The following is a 16,221-nucleotide window of genomic DNA, read 5'->3' as shown; positions in this document are numbered from 1 at the left end:
GCTATGTAACATATCTGAAGGTGAAAAATACTATGAAAAAAATGTTGAACAAGGTGGGGGATCAGGAATTCTTACTAAAAATAGGAAGAGTGAGAGACAGAGAGAGAGATTGAGATATCTTACTGATTTGGAGTTTTGCCAGGAACGTCTCAGTTTGTATAAACATTTTCGTGGAATAAAGCTTTGTTCCTAAGAGGAATTGTTATATTTTCTTTGGTGATATCTTCTCCGAGTGTTAGAAGGGTGGAACTGTAAAGTATACCAGCTTTACTGAGGAAACAACAAAACGCACTCAGCAACTGGAATGTGCAGTTACAGAGTTCTGGCGTGATCAGAAGGAATAAAGAGCACATCTCTTGTCTTCATGAACTAAAACTATAATAAAGTCTCTAAGATAAGACAAGAAGATGCTTAAGTACATGACAAAAGAGTATTTTCAAATAATTGACCAATCCTAATCTTAAAAACAATGTGTAAAACTGTTATGAGGTTGGGTGGTAAAGGCTTGGGAAATGACATAAACAATTTGATTTAATAAAGTTAAACTTTTAAGAGGATGATAAAAAAAGAAAATCTAAAGAAGGTGAACTTCAAGAAAACTTTGAAAGAAGTGAGGGACATTATGCTGACAGAAGACAAAGGCAGAGTTCTATTTCTTGTACAGGGGACTAAATATGCTGTCTGGGGATGGATGAGCCACCCATCAGTAAAACCAACGAAAATGTCTAGATGAAATACAATGTCATCTCTTTTTAATTTAATTTTTATTGGTGTATAGTTGATTTACAATGTTATGTTAGTTTCGGCTGTACAGTAAAATGAATCAATTATACATATATACATATCCACTCTTTTTGGATTCTATTCCCATATGGGTCATTATAGAGTACTGAGTAGAGTTCCCTGTGCTATACAGTAGGTTCTTGTTAGTCATCTTTAACATTAAAGGATAGGAAACATATGCTCATCTAATTCAACATCCATATGTGGGAAAATCCTTAACTAAGAAGAGAAGAGGGCTTCCCTGGTGGCGCAGTGGTTGAGAGTCCGTCTGCCGATGCAGGGGCGTGCCCCCGGTCCGGGAAGATCCCACATGCTGCGGAGCGGCTGGGCCCGTGAGCCATGGCCGCTGAGCCTGCGCGTCCGAAGCCTGTGCTCGGCAATGGGAGAGGCCACAACAGTAAGAGGCCCACATACCGCAAAAAAAAAAAAAAAAGAAGGGAAGGAAACTTCTTTCACCTCCCAAAGAGTATCTATATAAAATCCATGGTAAATAGCATAGTTAATAGTGAGACACAGGGCACATTTTCTTTAGGATCAAGGGATTTAAAAGCCACATAGCACAGGGAGATCAGCCAGGTGCTTTATGTCCACCTAGAGGGGTGGGATAGGGAGGGTGGGAGGGAGACACAAGAGGGAGGAGATATGGGGATATATGTACACATATAGCTGATTCACTTTGTTATACAGCAGAAACTAACACACCATTGTAAAGCAATTATACTCTAATAAAGATGTTAAAAAATAAAAAAAGGCATTCACTATCACCAACTCTATATAACATTGTACTGGATATTGTAGTCAGTGAAGTAAGACAGGAAAACAACATCAGAAATGGGAAAGAAGAAATGAAACTGTCATAATTGCTGATAATATGTGGGTCCACATAAAAACTCCAAAGCATCCACAAATTACTACAATTAGTAAGAGAGTTTAGTAAGTTTGTTGGAGTTAAAGCCAATATACAAAATTTAATTGCATACCGCTACATAGCAATACATATTTAAATATATAATTTGCCATTTATATAGCATAAAAATAAAGTAACTAAGGGTAAATACATTACAAAATTTTAAAGATGTTTATGGAGAAAATTATAAAACTGTTTATGGGGATTTTACAGTTACCTTACATAAGAAGATAAATTGGAAGACTTGATATAATATTTAATTTCTCCCCAAGTTGATTTATTGATTCTATGTATTTTCAGTAAAATCCCCAAATACTCTTTTTGTGTCTGTGTGGAATTTGACAAGTTGATTCTAAAATTTATATGATAGAGCAAAACATCAAAATAGCCATTATATACATAAGAAAAAAATTGGCAAACTTACCTTATCAAGATTTATTTTTAAGCTGTAGTAATTAAGACTACAGTTTTGGTACAAAGAAAATGAACAAATGGAACTGAGTACAGAACCCCCCAACTGACATACACATATATGGATACTTGAATTATGATAAAGCTGGCACAGCAGATGAAGGGGTAAAAGCTAGGCTGCAACAACACATATGAAATTGGACCTCTAACTTACATCACACAGAAAAATAAATTACTTATTGGATTAAAAACCTAAATGTAAGAGGCAAAAATATAAAAATTTTAGGAGGAAATATAATAGAATATATTTATGAGATCAGAGTATGGAAGGATAATCTTAAACAAGACATAAAAAGCACTAGCCTTAGACTATAAGAATGATAAATTCTACTACATTAAAATTAAGAATTACTGCCCATCCAAAGTCACATAAAAAAATGAAAAGAAAAGGCACAAATTAGATGAAGGAATCCTTGACAAAGGATTTGTTTTTGGAATATATATTCATTCATCTAATAGGAAACAGAGACAAACCACCAAATAGGAAATTGGGCAAAAACTAGTAAGGACACTTTATAGAAGGGGAAATATGAATGCTGAATAAACACATGAAAAGACTCTCAATCTCAGTAGTAATGGTAAGTGCAAATGAAAACACTATGATGTACAACTGATACCCACTGGATTTACAACAATTTACAAAGTCTGACAATATCATGAGTTGGTGAGGTTTTGGTGAGCAACTCACACATGTATACATTGCAGGTATAAACATAAATTAGTACAACTATTTTGGAAAATAATTTGGTAGTTTATAATAAACTTAAAATGCTCAAACCCTATGAACCAGGAGGCATGCCCCTATAGAAACTCTTGAATGTGTGTACCTTAAGATAAGTACAAGAATGTTTATTGCAGTACAGTAAAATAGGAAAAAATCATGGAAAAACACAAATATCCATTGGCAGGTAACTGGGTAAATGAATTTTGATATATTTACACAATGGAATACTATACAGCAGAAGAGAGAGAGAAAGAGAGAGATAGAGAGAGAGAAACTTAGAGCCATTGGCAACAATACTGATGCATTGATGAATCTCAAGGAATGTGACACTGAGCAAAAAATAATATCATGGAAAAACTGACAGACTGAGTCTTTTTATGCTAATAAAAATACAAATTTAACAATATGCTGCATAGGAATGAAAATACAGGTAATAAAACTAAGAAAAGAAAGCAGAAATAAGCAATGAATTCAAGATGAAGGTTACCTCTAAAGGGGCAGATAAGGGTGTGGGACTTGGGAAGGACATCTGAGGGACTTCGAAGTTAATCATAATGTACTATTTCTTAAACCGGATAGTAGGAAAGTAAGTTTACAGTATAGCATCATTTTGTATAACAAATACATTACAAATTTTATTGTATATAAATATATATATATACATAAATTATATATACACATTTAATTTTTATTTGTATATTTAAATTCAATATATATACACAATTTTTTTAATTTGATAGTAACTGATAAAGAATTACAGAAATATTGGTAACAAAGATGGTAAGGTGTGTGTTGATAAATATTCAGATCAGAGCCAGTGGATTTTTGTGAACAAGGGTTTCAGCAGAGATTGTGAGTGGGAAACTAGAAGAAAAGAAGAGCAGTTGGGAGGATGGATTAGTGGATGTGAGAAGATTGTTAGAGACTCCAATTAGAACTTTACATCTGATTTGAGTGGGGAATTATTTTGGATTCTGAGTTGAGGACAGTCCTGAGAATGAATTATAAAGACACTGACTCTTGTATAATTTGGAATAGGGCCCAACCAAGATCTAGGCTGTCTAAACCTTTCAGATATGATAGAGCTGGAACAAAAAAAGTGAGTGAAACAAATGAAGATTTCTATTATTTTTATAAGCTTCACAGTGATGCTAGAGAGTACATGTCCATGAAATATCATGACACAATATGTGTGTCTCTAGCTTAGACTCCATTACTTTTGAACTGAAAATATAAAAATATTCTAAGTAAATAAAAAAACTTGAGATTTAAGTCTATCAATACAAGTATTATAACATCCATTTTTGAAATAATATGTAGCCAGTGGTTCTGAGTTTGACAACCAATACATACAATGGAAAGCCTTCTATGGAAAGTTGCTAAACTCAGTATTTCCAGACATCAGCATCTGTTCAAAGGTAACAGAAAATGCAGAAAACCTTTGCTCCTTACAGACACTGAATAGTGTTCACGTGCATAATTTTTCTTTGAATGTTTATATATAAGCATAAATGTATGCTTAAATATGCAAATTTATATATTTTACCCTGCTATAGTGAAGATCATCTATAACTTGGTATTAGTGGACGGGGATGAGGTGAGAGAGGCTGGACGTAGACAGGGGAGAAGGGACAGGGGGCAGTGAGCTCAATTAATCAGTGAACATGAAGCGTTGCCAGGGTCTGGATGAATGAGTATTTCCTTTGTATTGAACTTTATAAATACAAGATTTAATTGTGTTTTTGGAAAAACTCAGCTTATTTGGAAGCCAAGGCTCAGGTTCTCATTATCTCAAGAGCTGTTGGCCTTGAAGGAAGCCTAAAAGCAGTGTAAATGGCTTCTTAACATTGAACTTTTTGGTCAGCTACAGAGAGGCCTCCTGAGACTTTCTTCCCTGATTGTCCTGGCACTGTGCAAGGCACCCACAGGCAAGACAAGAGGAAGAATGACCAAGGTTGAATTTTCTGCCACTCTCACAAGATAGGGACTTTGGAGTAAAATGTTGAGATACAAAATATAAAGTGTTATTTCTCAAATTCCTGAGTTTGCATACAGATTCATACTTAATACTAATATTTAGAAATCTTATACTATCCTCAAGAAAGGATGTAAGTTTAATCATTCTTAGTAAATTCTTTTGAGATGGACCAAAAAAATCCTAGTTAAATTCCTACTTGTTATGCAGAAATGCCTATAGATGTACCTATATACCAAGCTGGTGGACTCTGTTATTTGAGTATTAGAATCATATTCTCATAGAGGGGGTTGGTAAAATTAGATAAGCACCATTAGAAAGAAGTCTCTTGAAGAGTTTCTGTTTGGGTCTGAGACAGGCTGGGAGCTGGGACCCTTTGCTGCAGTGCTGCAATATTTGTACCTGGACAAATGTCTCCTCAAGCAACAAAATACAAAGAAACTATAAGAGACTAAAAATAACTGTGTGCAAGCACAATTGGGGCAAATTCTGGACAACAAGACACAAAGAGACCAAAAAGACCAAAAAGACCAACTGCCACTTCTGGAGAGCCAGAAGCAAAAGCAGGGCATCAGGAGCAAAAGCAGGGTACTGCACGTGCCCTTGAACACAACATAAAGAAAGGAGTGGGCACCCCCCCCCCGAAGCCACCCTTGTGGCCTGAACCCTGGACACACCCCTACCTTCATCCCATATAAGTAAGCAGCTCGCCTGACCCCACCCCGGGCAAGCGAGCAAGCAAGCGAAGTATGCCCACCAAAGCTTTGCCTGAATTTCCTGTCTGGCCTCTGATCACATTCTATTGATTAAGGAGGTCAAGAACCCTGGTTGGTAACAGGTTCACTAGACATCACACCTGTGTAGAGGGACTCCCCCAACTCTGTCCAGGCATAGGAATACAGCAGAAGGGAGCTAAAGCTTTACCCATGACTAGGAGATGACTGGAGACAGCAGACCTCCATATGGAGGGAGATGAGGTATTTGCATTTTCTCATATGACATTATGAGCCTCTGTAAGAACCAACCATGAGGCTTATAGGACAGACCCTGTATCTATTTTGAAGTTTCAATATTTCAAGTGAGCATGGAAAAGTATGAAGAAAAAATTAAAATGTACTCAAATTATCCTTCTAATATTAAATTTCAGATTCAAATAATTGAAAAATATCCTGTTGGGCTACTAGCTACCTTTTCATAGTAAATTACTTAAAGTATATTAAATGCTCTAAAATTTAATCAATTTTCTTTTCTTCTTTATTTTTAAACTAAATAAGTGAAGTCAATACCATGATAGAAATAACTATAAAGTCACAGAACTGAAAAAGTCAAGGAGCTGAACCTATTCTGATTTGAGGTAAATGAGATGAGGCAAGTGGAGACAGGTACTGTTCCAAAACATCACCCTTGAAAAGGATACCCAACACATGCAAATATATTTATTTGACCAATTCTTGTTAGGGTACTACTAAAGATGATAGTAAAAGCATTCAATCATTTTGTGCTTTTGACTCTTGGGAAGATACCTCCAATTCTACACCCAAACAGACGTGACTCTCCCTCTTTGCACTGCCATTTTACTTCATTACATTGTTCCCACAGCACTGACTACTGAGTGTTTTTTCCCTTTGACTTTGGACTTCTAAAAGGCAGTCATAACTTCACTCAACATCTTATGCCCTTTAGTTAACATCCTGCAGAGGGCTGTTGATACAGTAGGTGCTCAAGGGATCCATCAGTTAACTAAATTCATACAAGCCAGAAGGTGTGTCCTTGCATGAGTTGTAGTGTGTCCAGCCAAACACACTTTGTCAGAACATTTCCTAAAGTGATATTTATCTAAACAATGTTTTAGAAGGTGTTAATAAGAATGTTGCCAAATAAATAAGTCACGGTAAAATAAATCTGGTAAAAATGCAATAATGTATCCCTTTCTCAGGTATTTGTAATGCATATTAAAAGAAAAGATTCTGAAAACAGAAACATTCAGTTATGTTTAACGCAAATGCTTTCATATATATATATATATATATATATATATATATATATATATAAAAGAGAGAAAGCGAGTATTTTTTGGATAGCACACCTGTTAACATCCAGCAAAACAGAGTGCCCCCAGAACACTGGTTTATGAGATACCGTGAAATGTTTAGAAAAATATTTCACATTTATTTCTTTGCCATGTTTTCAATTTGGAATATTCTCTTATTTCTAGAGAAATTTAGCCTTGATATTGAAGTGACATCTAACTTACAGTATAATAAGTCGTCCACATTACCAGTGTTATTTTTTAGATGGAGAAACAAATGAAAAGAAATATTTTTCTAAATAAATTAATTAAAAATGATACCTTTATTCTTGGGAGTTTTTTGTTTTGTTTCCTTCCCCCGGTTTAAATAAAAGTTTAAATAATTCAGCTATGGCATATAGACTGCCAGGAAAAGTCATTCAGTCTTTTATCCTTCACATTTGGAAGATCTAGGGATTCATTACTGTTCCATTGAATAAAAATTCAGGAAATAAAGAAAATAGGCTGTTATGTTTGACAAGTTAATGCATAAAACCATACATTATCCTACTATAAGTACCATACCACTAAAAAGTGCTTTTGCAGTTATTATTAGCTTGGATCCTGAGAACAATCCTGTGAAATAAGTAGAACAGGGATCATTATTCCCATGTCATGTATATAGATGTTTGTGATACTGAGAAATTAAATGGCTTTTATAATAATATCATCAGCTCATTTCACTACAGCAGTCTTTATTACTGAGTACAACCCATGTGCGAGGCACTGAACTAGTAGGAGAGGGGATACCCTGCCCCTGCCCTGCAAGAGATGATTGAGAGTTGGACCGGAGCTGCACCAGACTCATGTTCTAGAACTTTTCCTACTATCTCATTGCTCTTAACCAGACTTTGGATGCCACATTTTTTATGCCACTTAAATCTGATTTGGCTGTGGAAAGCAGCCTGTAAATTAATATATTCTGAGTCCCCAGGAGTTTTGGCATCATGGAGGAAGATGTATGATTAAAGAAATGCTGCAGGGAGATTTGTCTGGCAGCAGTGGGGGAGACACATTTGACTTTCAACTGAGCTGCTTGAGATTTCTTGGCCATGTAGGTTCACAACCCTGTGGTTTGATAGAGCTGCCCAGAAGTGCTTTTACTCTAAGAGAAAAATGCACCAGACTTGGAGAGGCAAGTATATGTTCTAAAATATGACCATTTGAAGCATTTTAAGCCTAAATCTGAGAGTGGAACCAATTTTGCACAAAAGTAAATGGCTTTCTAATTTTGTTGTTTTTCCCTTTACAGAATCAAAGCTAGTTTCACCACTTGAAATATGTCCTTAATAGTATGTTAAAATATTCTCTGTTAATGGGAATGAAACTGTAGTCTAATTTCACTGGGCAGTCACTGAATTGTGACAATTTTAATGAGCCTTTGGATGTAGTTTCATAAATTAGTTCTGTGGCACACTGGCCTCTGGTTATTAGAATGCTAATGCAAAGATCACTGGTTGGCCAGATTCCCATTTGTTACCAGAAAATACTGTAATGCTTCCAGGCTTGGTCTGCAAGGACAAACAAAAATGGAAACTTGAACTTATTACTAATTAACTGGTAAGTCTGATCATTGCATGTGACTTATTTAGATCCAAACAGATTTTTTTCCCAATAGAAACTGAAGTAAAAAAATTGGACATATATACTTGAATGCCCATTTTTATTTATGTCTATTACATAATGGTTATATTACAAAGAAAATAGAGATGATACAAATCATTCACTTTCATTGATCAAATAATTACTGAACGTACAGAATGTGCCAGATACTGTGCTAAGTATTGGGTAAATAGATATAAATGCTGTTTCTGTTCCCAGGATATCGCAGAGAAAGGTAAACCTGCAGCTAACCATAGTAAATGTGGTGAATGCCACAATAAAGATGTAGACTTTGTACTTTGTGAACGTGCTGCCCTGTCTTCTATTGCTGAGAATGCCGTTAAGTGTCCATTGTTGGTAAATGAAGTGGTTTTCTCCCAAAACACCAGTTATAATGTTAGCAGTTTCATAAAACCACATCTATCAGCAAACTCTGCAAAACCCTCAGCTTACTTCTGTTCTTTTTTTTTGTTTAACTTTGTTGTTCCCATTGAAACTTCCATTAGCTGATTGTAAAAATACCTTTGATTTGCCTTGAGGCATAAGTAGCCATGAAACTAGATGAAACTTTGTGGCTTTGGTGTGTGTTTAATAAACGTCTAGTTTAAAGTAATTTAGCAGAAAACACAAACATATTTTCAAACAGGTGTAAAGCAAAAACCAAATGGTAACAATCATCAAACTGGAATTTACTTAATTCTTAAAACTTTCAACTTGGATGATTTTTTTCTATCATTTTATCTCATATAATCTTGGATAAATTTTTTGAAGAATGCATTTTTATATTCCACGACCATCTCTACAAATCTCCACAAAGGTAAAAATGAAGAGCAACATGTTTTATTAAGAGATAAAACCTCTAGAAACCAAATGAATAAAATACAAAATTTGGATAAATGTTCCAGCAGCATCATGAATATATTTAGAACCTTGATTAACAATTTTATAAATACATCTAATGATCTATTGACATCAATAGTGGAGACAACTGTTATGATAATTAATATAAAAATACCTAGTGAAAAATAATCTTAGCCATATGTTCATTATAAATTCATAGACTTAACACTATTGATTTCTTTGTATCCCAAGAGTTTATTTAGTTTCATACTTGGGGAAAAAATATTCTGTAAGGAAAATAAAATTCAATGAACAGAGAGTCTAGATTATCAACTTCTTTAGGAGCTCAGATCTCAATCAGTGAAGTAAAGTAGACCCCAAGATTTGAGTATTGCTTCTTTTTGTTTTCTTCCTTTTCTAATGTCTCTCTTTCCATATGTGTATATATGAACTTATTTTCTCAGGTCCTTTTTGTGGTGGCTTTGTATTCAGTGTTTAAAACACCAATGCTACAGTGATATGCATTTTATAATTCATAAATATGATGAAATGCCAAAGCTAATGTTAGGTAGTTAAAAGCATTTTATGTGGAGAGTAGTATACAAATCTGATACTCAAAGTTTGGTTGGCAGACAATCAGCATCTATCTGTATCATGTAGGAAGCTGTTAGAAATGCAGAATCCAGGTTTCCTCCCAGATCTAATGAATCAGAATCTGCATTTTAACAGGACACCCGGGTGATTGCTATGCACATTGAAGTTTGAGACACATGGCTATATAATACATTTAGCTTAAATCCCTTCCTTCAATTATCTTTTAAGAACTTTATTTTTTAACTGTTTTGAAAAGAGCATAATAAGAATTCTGAGCATAAAAACAGTGGCTTTAGGGAAGAAACTTGAAAAATGCTTGTCTAAAGGTTTAGAATGTAATAATGCTACTCTAACCTCATCTTTGATGATGATAGTAATTGCTAGTATTTGTGTATCATTTAACAGTTGATCACATTTTCACATACATTAAAAAATAATCATCACAATAATCTTGGGCCATGGGTCCTATTGTCAATTCCCACTTATACAAATTGAAGTTGAGAAAGTATGAGTTTTTGCACAAAGTAACTTAGCTAATAAGTAGTGGTGCCAAGACTCTGAGCTCAGGAGTTCTCACTCCAAACATCTTGTCCTATAGATAAAGTTTGACTTTTCAATTAAAATTAAATCTATTGCTTTTGGCAAGACATAATTTATTGGCAAAACACCAAAATATTTCATAATTTCATTTATTAAAATAAAAAGATGAATCTTTCATAAAGTCTCCATGAGCACGTATAAAGTAGAAATCCATTATATTAAATCTTACTGTTAAAATTCCATGAGAAAACACAATTTCAAAGAACTCTTTGATTGAGAATGCAAACATGAAAGACAGAGCAAGAAATCAAGCTAATACAAAGAATCTAAGGTCCTTCATCAAAAACCAGAAAGATATGGTTTATCTGATATTGAATAACAAAGCCAAGCTAAGATAAAAGAACATATGAGATTTAATCAGATAAAAAAAATCTTGATATTATTAAGAAAAAAAATATTTAGAGGATAAAAGTATTCCACCTGGAAGGAAATCAGTATCATCCCAAGGAGATTCTTGGAAAATACATACCCTTTTGCAGAACTGGAATTCCTTATATCAGATGGCTTTTACTAAATGCTTTGTGATGTGTTGCCCTTATCAGACAATGAAACCGCAAAAATAATTTTGTGGATCATATTATAGTATAAACATCAGTGTTCTGCATTATTTCTTCGAATGTTCTACCACCAACAGGAAGGTTTTGTAAAAAGATATTTCGTGACATTATGGCATCCTTACCAACTCTGTATGCTTCTGATTCAGATTGTTGCCTATACATCACTGATCTTAAGTGTGAGAACAGATAGTGAATACAATTCTAAATGAACGGAAATTTTGGAAAGGATTAAAAGACTTTTGGGCTTCCCTGGTGGCACAGTGGTTGAGAGTCCGCCTGCCGATGCAGGGGACACAGGTTCATGCCCCGGTCCGGGAAGATCCCACATGCCGCGGAGTGGCTGGGCCCGTGAGCCATGGCTGCTGAGCCTGCGCATCCGGAGCCTGTGCTCCGCAACAGGAGAGGCCACAACAGTGAGAGGCCCGCGTATCGTAGCAGAAGTGAAGTTGGAATCCAGGGCTTCTGATCAGAAGCTGAGCAAATTTTCATAATACTAAAATGACTTGTCACTCCTCACGAGAGTAAACAACCAAAACAAAACAGCCACACCAGCACAATAAATTATAGATTTTCTTTTTTTTTAAGAGGCAAGCATGTCCTTTTATTATAAAAAAGTTTAGGCATGAAGGATAGAGTGGTTTACCCAGACCATATGACCATTTGATAGCACAGCTTGGAAAGGACTCTCTTTTCTAACTCTAAGTCTAGTTCTCAATCATTATTTCTGTTCCTGGCTTAAAAGTCATTGATAAAGTATTTACGTTTCTTCAGTCCTTTTATATATCCTCAGTTCACAGGTATTTAAACATACATTCTACCTTCAATTTTCTTCCCCCACCAAGAATATTTCCATTTTTGTTATTGGAAGTTAAGTACATTTACTGAGCCATTATACGATGGTTTTCTTCTATGTATATTGATATCATTTTCTTCAATTTTCAGAAAGTTCACATTGAAGCATAAATTTTTTTTGCCATATGTATCAAAATATATTTTTAATTTGTTATATTGTCATGATTTATTTTTGAAGGCAATTTAGATTAAAATATACTCTGATGCCTGTACTTCCATCAGTTTCACTAAAAATTGTTATAGGTTAGTCAAGTTTGAGCATTTTTTAAATCATGTAGTTCTAGGAGTAACTCATAAACAATACTTTTCTAGACAACAAAAATGGGATCTCACTCATTTATAGGGTAAAGCACTACGGTAAGCCTAGGTTACATAGATGCTGACAAGAGAAAAAGTACCCTCTTCATGGTGCTTATACTTTTGTAAAGAAGACAGTAAAAAGAAAACAAAAAGTGATATTGCAAAAAAAAATATTCCACCTGTATCTTACTCTCCCTCTATCCAACCTAATTCCCTCTCTTGCCGTCCACACCTCATATTCCACTACACTCCCCAGGATTCTCTTCTCCAGCTATACTGGTCTCCTTGTTGTTTTTCAAGCAGGTCAGGTACATCCTTGCTCTTTGCTTTAGCTGCTTCCTCTATCCCAGCTTCCTCTCCCTGTAGATAATCCCATGGTGAACTCCCCGAATCCCTTCAAATCTTTGCTTAAATGTTACCTTTCTTACCTGTTTAATGTTGTGACATTTCATTTCCCTACACTTCTCACATTCAGAATCCCCATTACCCTACTTTCATTTTTGTTTTCCAATGTATTTATCCTCTGCAAATATGTGATACAATTTATTACTTATTATGTCTATTGTTTGTTGCTAGATGAACCACCCCCCACCCCCATGGTAAAATGTTTGCTCCATGAGTCAGGGATCTTTGTCTGTTTTGTTCACAAATATATTCAAAGAACTTAGAATATTTGGCTAATAGATGGGGCTTAATAAGTGTTTGTCGAATGCATGAATGACTTAATACAATGAATTAGTGAATGTATTATCTGAAATTTCAGGACTCAACATGGCTGTTGAAGGTAAAAAGTAGTCATAAAAGGTTATAGTTAGAGTGACCATACAATTTAGTATCTAAATTGGTCATTTTTGAGTGTGAACATGGAAATAAAATTATTAAAATTGTATAATTTTGAAAATGTAATTGATCAACAAGTTGGCTTACTATAGCACTGGTTTAAAAAAAGACTGGCAATCAAAAATGATTTTTAAAAATTCTTTTAATAAATATGTTTAGAATAAAGCAAAACTAACACAAATTTAGGTTTATTATCTGAAATAAAAATAACATAACTGAGTAATTTCCCATGTTACTTTGATCATTTTATTTGTCACTTACATTTTTCTGTAAAATTTTTTTTCAATTATTCTATTTAAAAATTTTCATAGAATTTCTCAGATCTTCAAAATTGCATTTTTTTTTTTTTTTTAAAAGGCTTTATTGAATTTGTTACAATATTGCTTCCGCTTTTATGTTCTGGTTTTTTTTTTGGCTGCGAGGCATGTGGGATCTTAGCTCCCTGACCAGGGATCGAACCTGCAACCCCTGCACTGGAAGGCGAAGTCTTAACCGCTGGGCCGCCAGGGAGGTCCCCAAAATTGCATTTTACCTTTAATAGTTTTGAAATTATTGACACTTTCAAATGATTCTGCTTTGCAAATATAATAGTTTAATTGAGAAAATACTTTTATAGGTGCTGAGGAAAATAAGATCAGAGATAATTATAAGTGGAAAATATTCTCAATTCTATATTTACATTGATATGTGTAAATATATTAGCCCAAACATTTTCATAGGTACTGTCTTTTTACTTCTATTCAACAGAGTACTTTTATTGACATATTTTTATAAGATAAAACTTGTCCAAAACATCTTAACATCCTTTTGACTGTCTCAGCAAATGTAGATGCCATATAACAACAGGGATTCTCAATTTCACTAAATACAACTATTTAATTATAAATAGAAGCTCCATCAAAGGGTTTTTCCCTACAGTTGAGTTATTTCAAAGTATTATCATAGAAAAATCAAAATTAAATCTTGTATACCTTTATAACTTACATTGTTTAATTTATTTACTCTAGTCCTTGCTTCTGTAAGAATTTTTCCTTTTCATTTGTGAGATTTGCTTTTAATAATTGAAAATCTTTAAAAACTTCAAAATTTGAACTTTGTTGAACACTTTTATTAGAGATTTCCAGCTAATTTTGAGTAAAATGTAAGCAAAATTTAGAGGACTTGCAAAGTAATTCTTCAAAGGCTCAAACATTTCTAAAATTCAATTGATGATAGGTAGCAAAGAGAGTTTATGTGATAACATACTTATGTTGTCTTTTTAGTTCAAAATAAAATTCATCACCAAAATCTTTTAATGTTGTTTTCTGACTGTGTAGACCTAAAAATGTTTATAAAATGTGATACTTACAGCTCAGTTTGTATAAATTAGTAGATATCACAGCTTGACTGATGCAATTATGAATTATGTATATAACATAACCAGCTCCAGGTACATTTCTGCTTCATATGTATCCTAATTTACTAAGAACATTATTTTTACCACCATGCTGTGTTCTACCTAAAGTTGTATTCATATTATGACAGAACTCACATAATTTTATTTTCAATGTTGAATTTTTAAACTAAATTTAAAATGCCACTCACTTATAATGCCATCAGTCTAACAGTTTTCATTTAGTAGTCAAAAATAAGGATTTTAATTTTAAAATAAACATCTAAATGCACATAAACAAATTAGCTTATGGCCTATTAAAAGTTATGAATAAAATATTGTTATTAAAAAGCCTTCAGAATAATTATTATGGCTAGAAATTGCCCATAAAATGGGAAGCCAGGAAAACATGTGATTCCTCAAAAGAAATTATTTTTACCACCAGACCTGGTGGACAGGCTTGCCCCAGACTTGTGCCCATTCACAGTAGGCCCTGCCTCACCAGACCTAGGGGGTGGGCTCACCCAGACCCAGAACTGTTTTACTGCAGCCCCAGTGCCACCAGATCTGGAAGGTGTGCACACCCCACACAAAGGATGCCCTTGAATTCCTGGCATTTCTGAACCCCAAGAGACTGAAACAATCACAGAGACAGGTCTTGTCAGGTGACCATCACCAAGGCACTGCACAGACAGACCAAAACACACTCCCAGTCTTTGAATGACTGTTCCTTCAAGACTGGGAGACACAGCAATTTCATCTTATACACAGAAACAAACACAGAGAATCAGGCAAAATTAGGAGACAGAGGAATATATTTTGAACAAAAGAACAAGACAAAATTTCAGAAAAAGATATTAATAAAATGGAGATAAGCAATTAACCTGATTATAGACTTTAAAGTAATGGTCATAAAGATGCTCACAGAATTCAAATAAAGAATGAAAAGCATGGTGAGGTTTTTAACAAAGAGACAGAAAATTTAAGAAAGTTCCAAACAGAAGTTACAGAACTGAAGCATATGATAGCTAAACTTAAAAGTATACTAGAGGGATTCAACAGCAGACTCGAAGAAGCAGAAGAATGTGTCATTGAGCCTGAAGACAAAGCAATGGAAATCACTCAGACAGAGAAGCAAAAAGAAAAAAAGACTTTAAAAAAGTTAAAATTCTTTAAGGGATTTTGGTATAACGTCAAGTGGAATAACATCCGCATTATAGGGGTCCCAGAAGGAGAAGAGAGAGAGAAAGGGCCAGCAATCCTATCTGAAGAAACAATGACTGAAAACTTCCCTAATCTGAGGAAGGATACAGATACTCAGGTGCAGGAAGCTCAAAAATTTACAAATAGAATGAACCCAAAGAGATCTACACCAAGATGCATTACACTTAAAATTGGAAAAACTAAAGATAAAGAGAAGATCTTGAAAGCAGCAAGAGAAAAACAACTTTTTACATACAAGGTAAGGCTATTAGATTTTTCAACAGAAACTTTTCAGGCCAGAAGAGAGTGGCATGACATATTCAATATCATGAAAGGAAAAAACTTCCAAGAATTCTCTACCTGGCAAGGTTATCATTCAGAATTGAAGAAAAGATCAAGAGTTTTCCCCAGATCATAAAAAAATGAAGAAGTATTGTGTTGGCCAAAAAGTTAATTTGGGTTTTTCCATAACACCTTATGGAAAAACCAAAAAAACCTTTTGGTCAACCAATACATCCCCACTAAACTGGCCC

At 34.4% G+C, this 16,221-nt stretch overlaps 1 protein-coding gene across 12 annotated transcripts in view; it reads right to left on the bottom strand.

Moving 5' to 3' along the window:
- The window catches only part of RALYL (RALY RNA binding protein like), a 900,595-nt gene that overhangs the window by 228,454 nt on the left and 655,920 nt on the right, over window positions 1–16,221 (bottom strand). The gene's annotated exons all lie outside the window — the stretch shown is intronic.

The sequence above is a fragment of the Phocoena sinus genome, chromosome 17 (genome assembly GCF_008692025.1).
Source record: "Phocoena sinus isolate mPhoSin1 chromosome 17, mPhoSin1.pri, whole genome shotgun sequence".
In the NCBI taxonomy this organism is placed as follows: Eukaryota; Metazoa; Chordata; class Mammalia; order Artiodactyla; family Phocoenidae; genus Phocoena; species Phocoena sinus.
The sequence above is the reverse complement of the archived record's forward strand: the minus strand, read 5'-3'. Positions and strand labels throughout refer to the sequence as shown.